A 17,629-nucleotide genomic window follows, 5' to 3' on the forward strand; every position below is an offset into this window, starting at 1 on the left:
TGATTTTCTCGGCACCCATCTAGCCACTTAATGGGTGCCTTACTGGCTTTGTCTATGGAAGATGGCCACACCAAAACCATGGCCTTGGCCCTGGCCCTAAAAGATGACCAGTTTTCACAGACCGTTAATTAACTATGACTGTCATATCCCAGACTCTAATTCCAAATTCTGATAGTCCATTTGGTGCTGGTATCCACTCCTAGCGCTTGGCAACTATGTTTGGGGTGGGGTGGGGGTTACAGTGTAAACGTGGGTGCCAAGGGAAGGCACTAGGAATCTGCTTGGCCTTCCAGGAAAGTATTGGACATTTCAGGACATCATTGCTGTTATCATCATTTTAAATTATTTCTGGTGATAGTCTATGCTTATGTGCTTCTCAGGTACCAAACGGAGCTATCACAGGGTTAGTGTAGCCTCTGCTCTTAGCCTCAGTTTCCCCAGTTCTAAACTGAGAGGTTAGACCAGATGTTCTCCAGTGTTTCCTCCATCCCAGTAAGATATTCTCCAGTTCTTTGGAGACATGGATTCAGCAGTTTACCTTTCTTTGCCTGAGAGAGGTTGTTGGGGTTGGAAATGACGTGTTAGATAATTCCAGGGCATGTGCATGCTGGGATTGTAATCAAAGAGCTCAGAGCCAAATAGTCTGTGTTGCTGCCTTTCTCCCCACTTGCCCCACAGTGGGCCACAAACAGCCTCTGCCAAAAGCAGAGAGTGGGAAAGAGTGTGAGCCTCTCTGAGGGGTGGGCACCCCGCGTCAGTTCTCAGAGAAAGTGGAATGGAGCAGCGTTTCCTACGCCAGGAATGGTAGCAGTGACATAGGGGACTAAGCGGAGGGGACTGAGGACTCAGGCGTGTATGGTGTCACTCGTGGGAACCCCGGAGAACTACTTCACCCTTTTAGCTGCCTCATCTGAAAACTGCACACAGTAATGCCTACCTGGGAGATGCAGGTAGGGAGGTAAGGATCAAAGTTGGTAGCACATGGAAGCCCACAGCGTGGCACAAAGTGTTCAAGAAATGGTTCCTGTAATTAGTAGAGTTGTAGGAAGGGATGTAGGAGGGCAGGAGGAAGAGCCAGGCTGGCTCTTCAGGCCCTGGCTGCTAGGCAATGGAAAAACCAGGGAGAACCAGGAAGAGAGGGCTGAGCACCTGGCCTCTCTGCTAAACAACACAGCTGAACATGGGGCTGCTGTCCTCATCTAGGCTGAGAATGGACGTCTCGGTCATCTGGCCAAGTTGTGTGCATCCTCCCAATTAGAAGTCATTGAACAACTACAAGAGGCCTGGGAACCCATGTTTGCAACAGGACTGTGGGAGGCTGGCTGTCCTGTGCTCTGTGCCTTTATAAATGGCTATTTCTCAAATGCGTGTGAGATACTGTTGAGATAAACAAAATATTAGATTTATTTAAAAGTGACCTTGCAGTCACCTTTTGGACAATGTGGATTTTCCCAGTCACCTAAAATAGTATCTGCCATCACACTAAGAACTTCCATTTATGGAGACCCACAGTACCTGCCGTTGTGCTGAGTCTTTCTCTCAGCTGCTCTTTCCCAACAGCTCCATGAAGAGACAATTGCTATACCCATTTTACAGATGAGGAAATGAGACGTTGATATGTTAAGTTACTTACAGGACTAATTAAGTGTCAGTTCCAACCAAGGCCATCTGACTTCAAAGCCCTTAATGCTCTGATTTAAGGACAGGGATGCACTTCGCATTTCTTATTTTTTTCATTCTGAATGAAGTTGGGAATCCTTCATGCCCTTTATTCCTTTCAGTGGGTTTCGCCGCTGGTTGCACACCTCCCCTGCTTTTGCTGGTTTTTTTCTCCCTGTTCCCATTTCACCCTCCGAGGGCTTTGCTTCCTGGAGCCGGGGCTCGCCTCCGCCGATCCTAGTTGAGCCCGGTACTCTGCCTACCCCAGCTGAGCCCCTGGGCGCCAGCCCGGCCCTAGCGTTCCCCTGCGTCTCCTCCCCTTCCCCTGACTCCTGCAGATCTTTCCTCAGGGCGCTGGGACTCAGCTCGCCCTCCGGTAAGCAGAGTGCCGGATGCCTTCCTTGCGGGGACGTAGCGAGGGGTTTGGTGGAAGTGCCACCCGGGTGCCCTCGAGGAACGCTAGCTCGGAGCCAGAGTCGCCATTCCCCCGGCCGCCCCCGGGAGGGCCCGGAGCTCCTCCCCGGCCCCGCCCCGCCCCCAGGCGGCTCCCGCCCGCGCCCTCCCCGTCCTGGCCCAGCGGCCGCAGAGCCCCCGCCTGCCGCCGGAACCAGCTGAGCTCAGCTGGACCCAGCCGCCGCCGTCGCCAGCGCTGCAGCAGCAGGTAGGGCGTGTGGGGACCGCGGGCATCTGAGGAGCTTGGGCGTCAGGGTCCTTCTCCGTCGCCCCGGTGCCAGCTCGTCGGCGCCTGGAGCCCGTCCCGGCAGCGGGGGCGTCGCCAGAGAAAGGCTTCCTTCCTCACCGTGCTGGTCTTCTAGCGGACCAAGGAGGGTGGACTGGGAGGCTGGGGCAGGGGAAGAGGGGAGCCGGGTCTCCGCCCACAGGCCCCGCTGTGCCGCAAGCACCTGAGCTGACCGTGACCCCGCCCTCCCCCCAGGTGGGGGAACCTGACCCGGGGTCACCCCGTACTCGGTATGTCTGACCAGGACTTGCAGGTAGCCTCCAGTCCGCGGTGTGGACGGTGGCTCCGCGGGGGAGTCTGCTCAAGGCATCCCTGCATCCAGGGTAATAACGCCTTCGCCTGCTTTCCCGGGGCGGTGAGGAGCCCTCCACCCCCTTCCTCTTTCTGGGCCCAGGACTGTTAGAAAGTTCTTTCTTGTATTCCGAAATCTGCTGGCATTTGCTACCTGGAGGTGCGTCTCCTCCTCGGCCCTGCAGTGTGTGCTTCTTTCCCTGACTCACACAGAAACTTCTTTCAGAGTTGACAGTGATTGGAAACTCCCTTTCCCCCCGGGCCCCCATCTCTTCCCCAGTCTACTCACCCCAGAACCTGATTACAGCATTGTCCCCAGGTCCAGTGCAGGCTGGCCGCTCTGGGCGGTGGCCAAGGGCATGCCCAAGTCCTCACAAATCTGGGGGAACCGTTGGGTGGACAGGGGACATTGGCTTCTTTTGAGTTCCTCTTCCGCCTAGACGCCCACCATTTATCCAGCCCTCATACCTTCCTGGAGCTGAGAGAGTACCTCGTAAACTCCCAGAACTCTAAAAAGGCAGTCAGGGCTTTTCTGGGGGGTCACACGGGCTTGTGGAAGCCAGGGCCTCTGCGGAGGTGCCTACTGCTTTTGTTTAGCCCCCGGGGACTTTTCAAAATGTAATCCTGCATGTCCTGTTCTCTCAGGACCACATATCTGACCCAAGCACTGGCACCTCTTGCTGCACCACTTCCCAGTGACCACAGCTTGCTGGAGACTCACCCAACCCATTCCACAGCTGAGAAATCTAAAGGGCCCTGAGGGTTTGCAGTGGGTGCAGAGTCACACAGCGAGGAAGGGGCAGGGCTGGGATCCAGTTCAAGTTTGCCCTTAGCTGACTTGAAGCTGGTGGCGCTTTAGACTCTTTGACTGTTCCATTCAGTAAGGGGCTGACACCCCTGCCATCCCCCACCCCCTGCACACATTTGGGGGTGCTGGTTGGTGTTTCTGGGGGTGTTAGGAGAGGCGGCTTGGAACAGAGGAGGAGGAAGGGTGGGATGGGGACAGGTTGCATCCATCTCCCTTGAAATTCTGTTTTCCTTTCTGGGGCCTCGCTATTTATAAATGCCAGGGAAATGGTAAACAGCAGGGGGAGCTTGGATTGGCACCGGGATGAGTTACATAGCAGCAAAGAAGTTTCTGTGTGAATCAGGGGAGGGAACTTTACTCCAGAATTTTCCGTAGTCCTTTTTATTGTGGGCTAATTTGAACCAGGGAAAGCAGGCAGCTCCCAAGGGGGAGGAGGAGGCTGTAGGGTTTGCCTCTCATGGCATTTCCTTCCTTGATTCAGCACTCTTCTGGGCCTGTGTTCTGTGTCTTGCCATGTGGGCCCAAGAGCCCGAGGAGGACAAAGATTTCTGTCCTCAAGGTGCTTCTCATCTATGGTGATTGACAACATCACACGATACTGAGAGTTACTTCAGCCTGAAAAGGAGTGACTAAGTCTGTCTGGGCAACCAGGAAGTAAAGGGATTGAGGGAAAAGACATTTTAAGTAGCAGGAAGAGCTTGTGCAAAGGCACTGACGTTTCCTGAGCAATCCACATGGCTACAATGGCAGATGAGAAAAGGGGGAGGTGGAAGTTCAGATTATAAATATGGAAGGAACTAGATTGTAAACTAAGAGTTTGAACTTTATCCTGAAAGCAATGAGGAGCTGAGGAAGGTTTTTGGCCAAGGCACTGATAAGAATTCTCATTAATGCTGATGTCGGGGATGCATTAGAAAGGGCTAAACTGGAGGCAGAAGGACCCCAAGGAGACTGTTGCATGGTCCAAGTGAAAGAGAGTACAGGTGTGAACCAGAGCAGTGGCTGCAGGGATGGATCAGAGTGTAGATTCTGGAAGCCCGGTTGCAGATCTCAGAACCTGCTGTAAATTTCATTTAAAAGCAGACAACAGGCTTATAGCTACTGGTTAAGGCTACTAAATTATTTTGATTTTCATAGTGTTTTTTTTTCTTTATTATTTTCAAAGTGAAAAAAATTACTATTAAAGATTCAAGCACAGAGAAAAGTATATCATAAACTTTGTCCCTCCAAATCTTCTTTCTGCAGAGGTAGCCACTGCGAACAGCTGTATGTACACTTCTGCCAAGCTATTGCAAACAAGAGCTGTTGATTGCATACCTTCACATTTCTTAGCCATCCAGTGCTGGTCAGTTGCTTCTTCCTACTCTATGTGGGTAGTTTAGGTCTTTCATGAGAAATTGGCAGGTTGTAGAGATGATTTCTGCATGGTCTGTAGTCCTTTGCTGGAGCATTGGACTCCAGTTTTGTTCAAGCATGTATCTATGGTCTCTGAGTGTGTATTAGAGAGACTGAAGCACTGACTTGAGAGTGGAGCCTCATCTTAGTTCTTTTGAGTGACTTTGGCCAAGTCCCAGCCCTCTGGGATTCAGCTTTCTCATCTGTAAAATGGGGGGATGTTGGACTGCATGATAATAATAAAAAGCAACCTTTGAGTATACCAAGCACTGGAACATCGATTACTTTGTTGATTCCTCACAGCCTTTCCTCTGAGGCTGGTACTTCTTTCCACTTTCATGGCTGATTCTAAATAAGGTGCCTTAGGTTTTGTTGTTATTAGAAGATGGTGCCAGAATTCCAGAGTTCTGCTACAGAGCCATAGCTCTTAATTGCTGCATTAAATATTCTCCAGAAGGTTCTATCTGGTCCTGACATTATGAGAATTGGTGGGAGTTTCACTGTGGCTGTGACCAGGGACATAAGGGAGTGTGTGCCACTTGGGGAGCTCAGACCTGCAGCAGAGAGGTGGGGTGGGGGTGGAGGGCTCTCAGGGCTGTTTGTAAACTCATACTTTTCTATACTATCAACAGGACTCCAGAGTGTAGGTCGCTCTCCCCTCCATTTCAGGGAGTCAGGGCTCCCAGAAGGCACAGCCTTGATCAAGGCCACGAGGTGAGTTGGGGGTCCATTTCAGGGAGTCAGGGCTCCCAGAAGGCACAGCCTTGATCAAGGCCACGTGGTGAGTTGGGGGTCCAGTCAGGACCAAGTCCCCTCTACCTTTCACCATTTGAGCCCATGCTCTGCAAAGCTTTCTGGGGAAGTCAGGAAAAGTAGGCACGTCCCTGCCGCATGGTCATCAGTGGAGAAAATGCTGGCTGAGGCAGGGAAAAGCGTGTCCCAGAAGTTATTCATTTTTGAGGGGAGGGAAAGAAAGAGACCAGTGTTTAGGCAGCAGGGGATGTTAAGTAAAAATATCTCTTCCCTTTCAACTGAGGGGGAGTGTATCATATTTCAGCCTGATGTGGTTTGTGAGTTTGGAGACCACAGGCAGGCTGGTTCCTGCTGCACTCTGGCTTCCCCTCCTCCTCCCCAGCTATATGCCTGCCTTGCCTGGGACCACATTAGCACTTTAAGGGCGGGGCAGAGAAAAGCAGCAGACATGGTGGGTAAGGCTGAGCCGCTGAAGGCCTGGGCTTGGGTCCTGATTTTGCCAATGACGAAGTACTGGGTGACTTATGCTAATGTGCGCCTTTCTCTGGGCCCCAGTGTCCACCCTGCACTAGGGGGTGGATGGGATGAATGTCAAGCTTTCTTACCCCTCTGAGTCAGAGGGCTTTGTACTCAGCACATCAGCAGGACCCACACGTCTGAGGGCACAAAGTGAGCCCCGAGCAGTCGTCATGTTTAACTTGTGCCAGTGCAAGCATGGAGATTAAGCTTCTGTTCATGAATTTGGTCTTGAGGGACTGAACTGGTTTCCCCATTTTGCAGATAAGGAGCTTGAGGCCTAGGATTCATTTATGTATTCTGTTTCCTGTTCTACAAGCAGTAAGAACCGTGGCCACCATATGTAGTGTGCTTGCTGTGTGTGTTCACCTTTTGTTTGTGTCTCCACTGTCTTGTTTAATCTGTTAACAGCACTATAAGGGAGGAGATACTGACTTCATTTTACAGATGAGGAAACTGAAGCTCAGCCTAGAGAGATGGACTGGCTTACTTTCTCTTCTTTGAGCCTCACAATAGCCCTGAGGTTGTCCGTAGGGACCCCATTTTATAGATGAGGAAACTGAGGCCTGGAGATGGGAGCTCTCATGCCCAGGGGTCCCCACATGACCAGTTAGGTTCCTTCCCAGGCTCCTCATTCTTACTCCTTTCTGGTGCTTTGTTCTGCCTCAGAGGGGCCTCCGCACCTCCACATTCAATGTTTAGACAAAGGGATAACAGTTTTCTTCCTGGGCTGTAAAGTAGTCCTGAAACATACTCTTCCCAGGGGGGCTCCAGAAACAGTCTGGTCTCTCCGGCAGTACTGATGAAGGGGCCACACAGTGCTGGTGGAATCATCTACTGTGCTGAACTGGTTAAGCAAACGGTTGTAATACTTTCCAACCTTAACAGGGATATCATCTGTGTCTGGCTTATTTGCCAAGCAAAGAGTATGTATATTGTATAAGTGAGCCTTCAGGGTGGGGCTTGGCCCTTAATTTTCCTTCTATAGCAGCAGTGGCTGGGCTGGGCCCTTAGTGGGTGTGCAGTAAATACTAGTGAATTTTTTGGGAGTGGCAAAGTGATGTGGCTGTATACCCATGGCGTAGGGGGTGCTTTCTTATCCCCTTCTCCAAGGACTTCTTTTCCTTCTTTTTCTAATTATAATAAATGTTTATGATAGGAAATTTGAAAAATAAAGTATAAAAAATAAGAACTTAAAGAAAGGGAAGAAGAGAACTGTCCATAATTCTGCCAACACGAGATAATCACTACTAACATTTGGGTGCATTTCCTTCTGGATATTTTCAGCACAGTTTTTACTCCCACATAATTGTGGTCATACCATATACATAATTTTCTATTCTGGCTTTTTGTTTTGTCAACATAATATTGGCATAAATATTTTCTTGTGTTATTAAGGATCCTAAATTTAATTTTTTAAGAGGTTTAAAAGTATGCTATACTGAAGTTGATAAATGCATGTTTATATCTATTCAAAGCCTTTCATTCGAATAGTTGGGGGCATTAAAGAAGTATAATAATGCATTTTATTTGTGAAAAATAAGTTTTAGTTTTTTATAATGAGAATGATTTATGCCTCCCTGGTTTTTCATCACTCTCTAGTGTTAAATATACCACAGTTCACTTCCTTCTATTATTAGGCATTTAAGCTGTTTATAAGTAGTGCTGCAGTGAATATCCTGGTGCATAAATTACACTTCTTTCATTATCTTCTAGAAGAGAGCCCAAGAAATGGAGTTGGTGGGTCAAAATAACACATTTTGCAACTTCTGCTATCTTTTGCCAGATTGCTTTCCAGAAAGGTCATAGCAGTTCTTATTCCCACCAGCCAGACATGAGGGTGGTGGCCTTCCTGAACGAGCATTGAAAGCTGGTTCTCAGAAGTCTAGCTGTCCCATTAGAAGGCTCAGGGACCATTTTCCTGAAACGTCCTACTTCATTCATTTAACAGACAACAGTTGCACAGTTGAGCATCAGAAAAGGGTAATGATTAAGATCCCAGGCTGAAGAAGCAGAGAGAAGCTGGTTCTCATTTCCGGTTTCTGCTTGGCACTTGTGAGCTTATTCCAGGTCACTGCTCTGCCTCCAGGCTTAGGATGCTAGGGCTTGACTTTGTGGTCTCCGCCCAGAGACTTACGGTGTGACTGCAGTGATCCTCCCCTGGCTGCCTTCTCAACCCTCAAAACAGTTTCCAGACTGCAACTTTTCCAGTTGGATCTTGGGAATCACCTGGCCCTGTCCCCTCACTTCATGGTAAGGGACAGTCGCCCAGAGACAGCAAGTGAATTTCCCAAAGTCCACGGCAAGACTACTGATTGCTACTCTGCCACTTCCAAGATTACAAAAAAAAAGTAATCATCCAAACCAAAATGATTTCAGTTGTTATTAAACGCAAGGCCTGGGATGATGAAGGAGCATGGCCATGGTCAGACCCCTAGTTTGCCCTGCCAGTGTGGTCTTGGGAAAGTCATTTCCCTCTCTGTGAAATAGGGAATGGCACCTTCTTTGGTCCTCCCAGGCCTGTTTCCCTGCCAGTTGAAGGTTTGATTTCAAGATCCAGTGACAGGTCTTGTTCTGTCGATTGTGCATTGAAAGTGAGGTGCTTTTGAGGTCATCAGTGCAGATAGGTCAGATACTTAATACTATGACATAAAGAAAAATGCCTTTAGACCCTTTCTCTCCCCAGGGGAAGGGTTCTGTTAACAATGTTTCAGCTGGACTTAAAAACTCTAGAGCAATCTCAAACTTACAGATCACCTGGGCACTTTGTGAAAATGCAGATTCTGGTTCAGTAGGTCTGGGGTGAGGCCCGAGACTGCGTTTCTAATGAGCTCCCATGTGATGGGAAGATTGCTGGTCTAGGAACCACACTTTTTATAGTAAGATTCTAAATCTCGCTAAGGGCCCAGACTAGAGCCCAGATCTCTTAATATCTTATCTTTGAGGTTCTTTCTACCCATTGTATTTGCCTCCCTCTTCTCTTCCCAACTATTTGGCTCACAGTTATGAGTTTCTGGAATCTGAACAGCCCTTGAAATATTTTGCTGCCCAATTGCAGAGTGAGGTAGGGCTCTTCTTTAGGAGAAAGTGATTCAAAGGGGAGCTATGTTAAGGGGGAGAAATATGGCTGCAGGATGTACATTTGGTTTAAACATTTCCACCAGCAGTTTTTATACTTAAGATTATAACCATTACTCTCTTACATCTGAAGGCTGCTAACAATACCCCTGGGGAGATCCCTGCCTGTTTTTGTATGCCCCTGAGCTAAAAATGGTTTTTACATTTTTGAAAGGTTGTTAAAAAAAAAGAAGAAACCCAAACCTAAAATCAAAGAAAGAATATGCAGCAAGAGAGGGTATGTGGCCTGCAAAACCTAAAGTATGTACTCTCTGGCCCTTTATCCTAATAATTTGGTAAACCCTTTGTCTAGAGTTCAGCAGAGCTCTGTGTTTTTCTCTCAGGACCAAGAGGCCTGGCCTTATGGCGTGAAGTTCAGTGAACACGGCCCCCCAAACATCTTAGCTTTGTAACCCTGAGCACATTACTTCACCTCTCTGAGCTGTGTCCTTCCTTCACAAAATAGGGACAATGATATCTGCTTGGCAGGGTTTTTGTGAGGATGGGAACGAAGTGTATAAAGAGTCTGACACTTGGTAGGTGCTCAGAAAATGGTAGTTGTTGTCACTGGGTGGCCATTTGAACCCTTCTGGCCTTACTGGACAGATATGTTTCAGCAAATCTGAAGATCCTCCCAATGAGCTGGGAGCAGTCTTAGGCGAAAACCACCTCTGCTCCAGCCTCCCCTCACCCCACAATCCAGTGCAGAAAGTTCCTCCTCAGCCACCTGGACAGATGGACCTGGTGGCTTGCACACTGGTCCTAACAGCGAGCTCTCTACCTGAAGACCAGCTCTGGTGGGAGCTCTTGAATAGTAGGAAGTGCCTCCTCACCTCTAAGATGGAATTCAGCAAACAGGCCCCAAAGCAGCCCAGGCTGGGATGCTGCATGCTATAAGGAAATGCCTCTGTTTATGGCTCCATATGCGGCATGTGGGCTGTGGATTAGTCAGTGATTTATGGACCTTGTTTTTAAGTTGCTGCAGCCTTAAGGCACAAAACAGAAAACAGACCAACTTGGAGTTAGCTGAAGTCAATTCTAAACCCAGCCCAGTTTGAAACGGGGGCTTCCAGAGCCCAAAGGTGGGGAAAGAGTGTAATGCCGCTTTTGCCCATAGGTGGCAGCACCTGTACTCTTAGCTGTGAACGACTGCGGGCGTGTATGTCTTTACGCACGAGTGCATACATGTGAACATGCTTGTGTGGACACATGTGATTTACTAGTGTCTTCCTTTGGTGGCTTGAGCTGTGGTGGCCCCAGCCCTAGGTTAGGCAGTGGTGTACAGGGCAGCAGATTTATTCTAATGGGTGAGGCTGACTTGGAAACAGACAATACAGTGGGACTGGGGGGGCTAGAGGCCTGTGGGAGCTCAGAGAAGCCCAACCTCACCGCGTTAGGGGAGGCTAGAGCAGACTTCCCTGGAGGAAAATTGGGTTCAGTCATGAGTGGAAGGAGAAAAGAAGAACCAGGATGGATGAGCATTCCAGAACAGAGAAAACTTTGCAAAGATTACACGAGGACTCAAGGAACAGAGTGCAGCTTCATCTGGCTGGTTGGAGGGGTGTGGGTAGAAGACAGGAACTGAAGAGAGCTGAGCCTCAATGGGCTGACAGGCGGATCATGACAGGTGTTGAAAATTCCCTAAGGGTCTTGCTTTATCTGGGGTAACAGGAGCCATCGTAGAGCCTGAGCAGAGAAGAGACCTGGTCTGAGCTAGTTCTGAGGAGACACACTAGAGAGAAGAGAGGAACTTGGGAGGAGCAGTCGGGAGGCACTGCTGTCCCCCGGTGAGAGGTGATGGGTGGACCAGGATGTCGGCGGCAGGGCTGCGGGGAAGAGGAGCATCTGGGCAGCACTCATGGTGTTGGGGACTAGAGTGACAGAGCAGAGGTGGTCAAGGGGGTGGTGCCCTGGTGTCTGGCCTGGCCCACGTGCGGATGGTGGATGGTGCCATTGCTGAGATGGGAGCACTGGGGCAGGAGCAGGTTACACTTGGGAACAAATGCAGGATGGCGAGTGAGGATGAGGGTGTGATCTGGAAGTGCAGAAAAGAAGGGGGCTGGCTGGGTTTGAAAGGCTCTTCCTCACAGAAAGGGAGAGGTCATTTGTCATCTGCAGGAACAACAAAACCCAAGTCTGCCTTGATCTATCCCAAGGAACCACTACGTTTTGGTGGAACTCTTTGAGGAGGGCCCTCAGAGGTAGCAGTTAACACCAGGTCCAGGGCCCAGATGAGCACCAGCCTCTTCCCAGATCCCCTGCTGTGGACCTGTGCCGCTCACAATGCAGAAATCCACCAGAAATGTCTGGGCCACTGACTGTGGGTTGAGAACAAGGCTCATATGTGTCTTAGTCCCGGAGCCTGCTGGGCCCTGTTGCACTTGGGATGTTGGATTCTCTCTTTGGCTTGGGGAAGCTGGTCTGGGCAGAGAAATTTTGCATTGTAGGCAGGAGCCAGCTTGCTCAGCTGCCCCCTGAATGTAGGTGACTGGGTCTGGGGAGTGAGGAAGGGTGAAGATCCAGTTTGTCCCTGAATGGCAGGGGGCTGGAGGGTGGGGCTGCACAATCCGCTGTGGGCCCTGGTAAGCTGATCCTTCATTCATTCATTTAGCATATATACCCACTGGCCCTGCTGTTTGCCAGGCTATGTGCCAGGGCCAAAGCTTCAGAGGAAAGCAGTCTGGTGGAGCTCACAGTCCGATGGGAGAGTAAGAACAGATCATAACATAGTCTTGCAATTACAGCAATGCTTTAGGCACAGACATGGGAATATGGCATGTAAATAACTTGGATTGCTAAACTCCACATGTATAGGATGAGAAAAATCTAATTTCTAGAAAAAGACTTAGGTATTTAATTAATAATCTGAGCAAATACATGTGCTGTAAAAAACCTTTGGCATATTATCTCATTTAATCCCCAAAATGATCCCATGGGATAGGTTCTGACATAATTCCTCTTCTATAGAAAAGGGAACTGAGACTCAGAGGGTGAAGTAACTTGATCAAGTAACATAGGTAGTTAAATGAAGGGCCGTTTTGTCTAACTCCAGAATTCTGAACCACACCTTCAAAGGTGACCATCAGTTGAATTCAGCCATGCAATGGGGTTACCTTACATGCTAATGGGATTTTAGGCTGGATTAACAGAAGCATGCCATCTGGAATGACAGGTGAGGGTTCTGCTTGTGCTGCCCTGGATAGAGCTGCTCTGAGGTCTAATCCTGGTCTTGTGCTGTCAGTAGGGTTCATCTGGAGCACATCAGGGAAGGGGGTGAGGCAACCAGACACCCTGGTGTTAGGAAAAGCTGGAGGAAAGGGGCTGCATAACTTGTAGAAGACCCAGGACTTGTCTTCAAGTCTCTAAGGAACCATTGGGAAACTAAGGCGAAGGGAGAGATTTTAGCACATCTTAGTGACAAGTCTTTTAGCCAGCAAACTCTCCAAGAGAAGGCCTTACAATCTTGGCAAAAAGTGAGTGCCCCCATTGCTGGAGGTGTGCAAGGAGGGGCTGTGCGACCCTGGTGGGGTGCTGGGGAGGAGTGGAAGCATCAAATGGGGACTTGATCAGGTGACCTTGAGACCCCCAACACTGAGACTCGTGGCCCTTCATTCGCAGGTGGTGCCTTGAACTCCCACACACAGTGTGCAGGGCTTCCGCCTTGGTCCCGGCACCTCCCACGGAGCAGCCCGCTGTGCCCTCACAGCCCTGCAAGGTAAGTGGGGCAGTGCAGACACCCCTGCGCCCTCCTAAACCCAGCTCTGTCTGTCCTGGGGAGTCTGGAGGGGACAGTAGAAGCAGTCTCCAGTTGCCAGAATGGATTCAAAGGGAGTCCCTGAGGTTTTGCTAGTAAAGTGCCAGTATGTTTCTGCCCTTACCTCATTTACTCCTCACCCTGCCTTGAGAAGGAGAGGCAAAGGTGATCCTGTGGGGAGGAGGCAAGGGCTGGGCTGGGTGCCAGGGCACCTGGGCCCCACCCTGGTGCTGCTTGCTCCCTGTGTGACTGTCGGAAAGTTGCTTTCCCTCCCAGGCCTCTGTTAGCGTTTCTGTAAGAGGGTGGATCACCTGGAGGTGCAGGAATTCTCCCCTGAGGCTTTGGACAGGTGAGAAAAGGCTTGGGGGTGGCTGCCCGGTCTTCAGGCTTGTTGACCACAGGAGGAGTAGTGGAGAGGCGGGAGTCTTGTGGGAGGTGGATGAGTCATACCCGCGGGGGACAGCTGGCAGGGTGGGGCCCACCTGACTGTCACATTCACAGGTGACCTGCTGAAGTAGGTGGAGAGGCAGGGGTGGAGCTCGGAGTTGCGGGCTGAAAGCAGGAGAACTGGCTCACAGCCCAGCTTGGGCCTTGGTTTCTCCACATATAAAATGGGTGTGTTGGTTTCCCCTGCACCCACCTAAAAAGATTGTCTTGAGGATTGCACAAGCTCATAGATGCTAAATGGCCTTGTGAGCTGTGAAACTGGGCAGATCACTACTAGGGAATAACCCAGCTTCCAACACTGGAACAGAAGTGAATTTCTAATAATAACTATGTGGAGAGCCTGGAAAACACCCCTCCAACTCATGACATCACGCTTGGTTGCCAGAGGAGAGGGGGCCGAATGATTACAGAGTTTATCCGTCTGCTGCAGCCCAGCTGGCTTGTAGGGGGTGACTCCCAATCGCGGTCGGAGTCGCTCCTCTTGCCCAGGGCCTTTAGATGGTTTCCAGAATGCTTTGGCCTCCAAGCGGGGGATTCCGAGAAGGGCCGCTGGGCCTAGAGATGGGATGTGTCCTGCTTTGACTGTAGCCCGAGGGTTCTGCTGCCAAAAGGGGCTGCCCTGATGCTGCCCAGACAGGAGGGATCCGGAGCCAGTCTTGTTCCTGATGCTCCGGCTTTTCAGACTGAGCCCTGACAACTCCTGAAGCCAGACCGCCTCAGAGTGATCTTTCACCAGAGTGTTATGCTTTTATGCTCTGTTAATGCTTTGTGCGGGGACTCGTCTGCTTTCCCCGCTTCTGCAGACCTGCAGGCCAGGCTGGCTCAGGCCCAGCTGAGCCCCTGTGACCCGAGAGCTTCCCTTATTCACCTTCTCCTCCCCATGGGCCCTGCAGCATGCTCCACCCTGCCCAACTTGGGATCAACCAAGGAAGCCCCTGTGATCTCCTTGTCAGAATCCAGTGGCGTTTCCCCAGCTGTCCATGCACTGCCTCTGGAGCGTCAGATACCTTCTTCTGGGAGCTGTCTCTCCTTTGTGCCTCTAGGAGGCCACTTTGTCTGGTTGGTCTCCTCCTTCTGTGGCCTTCCTAGTCAGGGCCCTGTTTTTCTGCCTCAGATGTTCACTAGGATGCTGACCACCTTCTCATCTTGAGTTAGACATATAGGTTCCTTTGCTCACTCACATCCATTCGTTCACGCATGCATTCACTGGACAGATCCTAAGCCCTGGACTGGGTTGCTGGAGAATCAGCAGAGACCAAGATTTTCCCACCCCTTGTGGGTTTTACCGTAAGCCGTTGTACACATAACAGATTCATTCTTTGTCAGCTGTGAAGGAAGGTACCTGGGTTGTGAGAGCTTATGGGATTGGGTGGGTGTGGTGGGATCTTGTTCGGACAGATGAGGGAGGCCTCCCTGAAAAAGCCCAGACCCGAGGAAGGAGTGGAGGATGGCTGGGTGAGCACGGAAGGAGCCTCAGGCAGAGGGAGCAGCAGGCACCAGCAGAGCCAGGACCCTGTGGGTGGAGTCCTTGAGGAATGTGACAGGAGACGGCCTGGAGACCAGGCGGCACCTCAAGCATGCGGACCCTTAAGGTTTGAATTGTATGCTGGACCCCTGCGGAGCCACTGCCAGTCTTAGCGTAGGGGAGAGATGGCAACCATTGAAAGAGACAGACCCAAGTCCCACCGTAAGTCCCTAGAGTGTAATTTTCAGCTCTTCCACACTGGGGCGTCCTGACGCTGTGCCTCAGCTCGAGGCTCAACCGAGCTAAAAAGTAAAACCAAGGATTGCTTTTTAAAAAGTCATACAGCAAGTGTGGTTAAGCAGGAGTGAGGGGTTGAGGTGGGGAGTGCAGGGATGACAGGAGAGCAGGCCTGGGAGAGGCCTTGGCTGCTGGGCCTCCATCCAGTGGGTGCCCGGAGCCCTGGGCAGCTTCTGAGCTGAGGAGTGGCTAGGGTGGTGGGATTTGAGAAGTCAGTCAGTAGGAGGCAGAGGGGAGGGTGCTGGAAGGGCAGCACTGTGAGGGGGTTGGAGAAATCGAGTCAACCCCACCCACCTACACACCCACATGCCCACAGAGTGACACACTCTGTGCCTTTCTGCCCCTGACCTTCTTGGGCTCTTGTCCCATTGGGCCACCCAGCTGGGCTGATTCGCTGCAGCCCCGAGGTTTGGTTACACCCTGGGCTCCAGAGGCAAACAGGTGTGAGCTCAAAGCATCACTCAGTCTCAGTTTCCTTGTCTGTGAAATGAGGGTGATGATAGGGTTTTGAGGATTAACTGATGGGGAAGCACAGTCCTGAGCATATACGTGATGTGTAGGAGCATCTCGGTTATCTTTATTTCCCTCTTGGCTGGTAACGGCCCAGTCCATGTCATGATCTCTCCCTTGTGGAGTCCGTCTCTGCCTATAATCCTCCCACCAGCACCTTCATCTTATGGCTGAGGAGTCTGGGGCCCAGAGAAGGACATGACTCATCCAGGGTCACCCAGCTCTTCAGTGGCAGGGCTTGGACCTGTCCATTTCTCCCCAGATGAAGTATTTATTGCAATTCTAATGTTTTAAATGCTGATAATTCAACAATTCCCAAGTTGAGCTGGGGAAGGGTAACAATGGAATGGGCATTTTGCGGGTAGGGGCTCCCCCTCGCAGTTCCAAAGGGCAGGCATTCTGACTAGAAGGGGCCTGAGGGTATCATCCAACCTCCTTAGTTACCTGTGGGGAAACTAAGGGCTGGAGAGAGGTAGTGGCTCACTCAGGATCCCCAGAGAGTAGGAATCAGAGAAGGAATCACAAGGCCCACTTCCAGTCATCAGCAGTAGGTGGGTGGGCTCTTCCCCCTAGCCCACCGCCTCATATTTAAGAAAGTGAATTCGAGCATGAATAATGGTTTCCTGAGGAAGTTTTGGTTTTTAATCATATCACAGAGAAAGACCATTTCTGGAACTGTGTGTACCCATGTGATGTCTGTGGAGCTGGGCCTGGCTCAGCTATTTCAGACTAAGCCACAGGGTCCTATTTATAGGCCAGTGTGATTAGGTTGATGTGCTCAGGAGAGGCCTGCTTGCCTTCTGCCCAGCCCAGCTATGGCCGGAGAAGAGGTCCTTGGGGGTGATTCTGACCCGTGGGTGAGTAGCAAGGGATCTGAGGTGGTTCCCAAAGGCTTCTTGGAGGAGGGGCTGCAGGGAGGCCTCAGGGGAAATCCTGCTCCTGACTTTCAGTCAGCCACCAGCCAGGCCCTTTGCAGAGATGAGCCCAGTTTCGATCCTACTTTCTCCCTCTTAAAAGTACTCCACTGCCCTATATCAGGCTGGGACTCCTAGCAGTCAGGCCCCTTTCCCACCCACGCGTCCAGGTCTCAGCCCCACCACACCCATCAAGGGTTTGCATTTCCCTGTGCCGGCCACACCTCTGAGCCTTTGCTTTTGCTGTTCCCTCCACCTGACTTGCCGGTTCCTCAGTCCCCAAAGACAAACCTCCCTTCATCCTTCAAGGCTCTGCTCAAATGCTCCTCCTTTGTGGCTCGTCAGGCCCTTGGGTGCCCCTGCTCTGTGCCCCCATGTCCCAGAGCCCCGTGAGTGATTCCCCGAGCTTATGTGTGCTCACCACTAGGCCAGGAGGCCTGAGACAAGCCTGGCATGGGAAGAAAGAAAGGAGAAAAGCTTTTGTGATTGGGCACCTACTCTGGCCATTTGCCTTCCGTGTCTCGTGGGGTATGATCTGCACGCCGCTCTGTGCAGCAGGTACATTTCAAAGGAGTCAGAGTAAGACCTCAGGGTTAGCTGTTCCTGGGTCCAGACCCTGCTCTGCACTTCCTAACTGTGTGACATTGGGCTGAACATCGATGAGCCTCAGTTTCCCTGTCTTTGAGAGGGCATGGTGCTAACCATGGGTTTTGGGGAAGCACTGTCAATAAGACAAAGCTTATAAGCACTTACCATGTTGTTCACAAGTTTCTATGTGCAGTAGTAGGTGTTATTTACAGGTGGGGAAACTGAGGCTCAGAATGGAGAAGTGCCCTCTTCAGGCCCCCACATGAGTCAGTGGCCAAAAGGAGAGACCAGGTCTTGGGTCCTGGCCTCCAACTCTACCCTGTGTTCTCCCCTCCCTCCCTTAGCCCCCTGGGCCTCTTCTGTTCTCCAGATCAGG

The 17,629-nt window shown here is 50.9% G+C and overlaps 1 protein-coding gene across 1 annotated transcript in view; it reads left to right on the forward strand.

Annotated features, from left to right (window-relative positions):
• Positions 1-2,200: 2,200 nt before the first annotated feature.
• Positions 2,201-17,629, forward strand: part of GSN (gelsolin) — a 53,431-nt gene continuing 38,002 nt past the window's right edge. The window contains exons 1-2 of the mRNA XM_036915468.2: positions 2,201-2,320; positions 12,897-12,993. The gene's annotated coding sequence lies outside the window, so the exon portion shown is untranslated. The remainder of the gene's footprint in view (positions 2,321-12,896; positions 12,994-17,629) is intronic.

Source organism: Manis pentadactyla, chromosome 3 (genome assembly GCF_030020395.1).
Source record: "Manis pentadactyla isolate mManPen7 chromosome 3, mManPen7.hap1, whole genome shotgun sequence".
Lineage (NCBI taxonomy): Eukaryota > Metazoa > Chordata > Mammalia > Pholidota > Manidae > Manis > Manis pentadactyla.